Source organism: Leptodactylus fuscus, chromosome 2 (genome assembly GCF_031893055.1).
Source record: "Leptodactylus fuscus isolate aLepFus1 chromosome 2, aLepFus1.hap2, whole genome shotgun sequence".
NCBI classification, from domain to species: domain Eukaryota; kingdom Metazoa; phylum Chordata; class Amphibia; order Anura; family Leptodactylidae; genus Leptodactylus; species Leptodactylus fuscus.
The window spans coordinates 2089895-2092268 of record NC_134266.1 but is presented as its reverse complement, the minus strand read 5'-3'; the positions used below and the strand labels follow the sequence as shown (position 1 = coordinate 2092268).

Below are 2374 nucleotides of genomic sequence, written 5' to 3'. Positions count from 1 at the left end.
AGCCCAATTTTTTTTTGCTCCTGTAATTCATTTCTGTTTCAGCCACTGTAATATTTTCACAATCCTGCAGATCCGAAACCTGCAATAATCTGCAATGACTGTTAATTTCTGCGATTGCCTCCCGCTCTCCCCAGCCGTACATTTTGCAGGCTCTTGTGTCAGGGCAGGACTGACGGGGAGGTTCATTCTCTCGAATCTTTACTACAGCGTAAAAAAAACAAAAAAAAAAAACTTGGGCTCGTCCGGGATTTGAACCCGGGACCTCTCGCACCCGAAGCGAGAATCATACCCCTAGACCAACGAGCCACTCGCTATGTCTGATCTCCGTCTTCAGCGCTTTAACTCGTCACCTCCCGATACGCTCACTTCCTCCCCTCGTCCGCCATGTTGCTCTCCATCACTCCGCCGAGGCGACCGCTTCGCCCCCTTATTTTAGTAACTGGCCGCGAATTTGAGCGAAGCAGCTATCCCGGCCGACAAGGACGGACAGTGTGTGGAGCGGCGGCGCACGGAGGCGCTGAGGATCTCGTCACGATCTTGTGGTGACGGGTGTAGGAAGATGGAGGGAAGGCGTCAGGAGCCAGTCAGCGAGCGCAGATGATTCCCTCAGAAAGATGAGCGATGTAGGGGGTCTCCGGGCCAGGCTGCAGGGGCTCCGATTAATTCATTTCTACCAGTTACTGTATTTTATAGGAAAGGAGAAGAATCCTGGAGAGGCGCCCCCTCTGGTGGAGGTCCGGGGAAGTGCAAGGGAGCGGGGGCTGCGATAGCAAGGGCGGCCAGTGTCACTGCAGGTAGTCACAGACTATAAGCCCCGGGCCCCCTGTCATACTGCAGGTAGTCACAGACTATAAGCCCCGGGCCCCCTGTCATACTGCAGGTAGTCACAGACTATAAGCCCCGGGCCCCTGTCATACTGCAGGTAGTCACAGACTATAAGCCCCGGGCCCCCTGTCATACTGCAGGTAGTCACAGACTATAAGCCCCGGGCCCCTGTCATACTGCAGGTAGTCACAGACTATAAGCCCCGGGCCCCCTGTCATACTGCAGGTAGTCACAGACTATAAGCCCCGGGGCCCCTGCAGGTAGTCACAGACTATAAGCCCCGGGCCCCCTGTCATACTGCAGGTAGTCACAGACTATAATCCCCGGGCCCCCTGTCATACTGCAGGTAGTCACAGACTATAAGCCCCGGGGCCCCTGCAGGTAGTCACAGACTATAAGCCCCGGGCCCCCTGTCATACTGCAGGTAGTCACAGACTATAAGCCCCGGGGCCCCTGCAGGTAGTCACAGACTATAAGCCCCGGGCCCCTGTCATACTGCAGGTAGTCACAGACCATAAGCCCCGGGCCCCTGTCATACTGCAGCTAGTCACAGACTATAAGCCCCGGGCCCCTGTCATACTGCAGGTAGTCACAGACTATAAGCCCCAGGCCCCCTGTCATACTGCAGGTAGTCACAGACCATAAGCCCCGGGCCCCTGTCATACTGCAGGTAGTCACAGACCATAAGCCCCGGGCCCCTGTCATACTGCAGGTAGTCACAAGACTATAAGCCCCGGGGCCCCTGCAGGTAGTCACAGGCTATAAGCCCCGGGCCCCTGTCATACTGGAGGTAGTCACAGACTATAAGCCCCGGGCCCCTGTCATACTGCAGGTAGTCACAGACTATAAGCCCCGAGCCCCTGTCATACTGCAGGTAGTCACAGACTATAAGCCCCGGGCCCCTGTCATACTGCAGGTAGTCACAGACTATAAGCCCCGGGCCCCCTGTCATACTGCAGGTAGTCACAGACTATAAGCCCCGGGCCCCTGTCATACTGCAGGTAGTCACAGACCATAAGCCCCGGGCCCCTGTCATACTGCAGGTAGTCACAGACCATAAGCCCCGGGCCCCTGTCATACTGCAGGTAGTCACAGACTATAAGCCCCAGGCCCCCTGTCATACTGCAGGTAGTCACAGACTATAAGCCCCAGGCCCCCTGTCATACTGCAGGTAGTCACAGACTATAAGCCCCGGGCCCCCTGTCATACTGCAGGTAGTCACAGACTATAAGCCCCGGGCCCCTGTCATACTGCAGGTAGTCACAGACTATAAGCCCCGGGCCCCTGTCATACTGCAGGTAGTCACAGACTATAAGCCCCGGGCCCCCTGTCACACTGCAGGTAGTCACAGACTATAAGCCCCGGGCCCCCTGTCATACTGCAGGTAGTCACAGACTATAAGCCCCGGGCTTCGGGCACCCTACAGGTAGTCACAGACTATAAGCCCCGGGCACCCTGCAGGTAGTCACAGACTATAAGCCCCGGGCCCCTGTCATACTGCAGGTAGTCACAGACTATAAGCCCCGGCCCCCTGTCATACTGCAGGTAG

The 2374-nt window shown here is 56.9% G+C and overlaps 2 non-coding genes across 2 annotated transcripts in view; one reads left to right on the top strand and one right to left on the bottom strand.

The window, feature by feature from the left end:
* TRNAP-AGG (transfer RNA proline (anticodon AGG)) overlaps positions 1-5 on the top strand; it is a 72-nt gene extending 67 nt beyond the window's left edge. Inside the window, exon 1 of the tRNA in view lies at positions 1-5. This exon is cut by the window's left edge and continues 67 nt beyond it. This is a non-coding gene — a tRNA (tRNA-Pro).
* A 229-nt stretch (positions 6-234) lies between these two features.
* Positions 235-306, bottom strand: TRNAP-CGG (transfer RNA proline (anticodon CGG)). Its single transcript has one exon. It is a non-coding gene; the product is annotated as a tRNA-Pro (tRNA).
* Between the last annotated feature and the right edge of the window lie 2068 nt (positions 307-2374).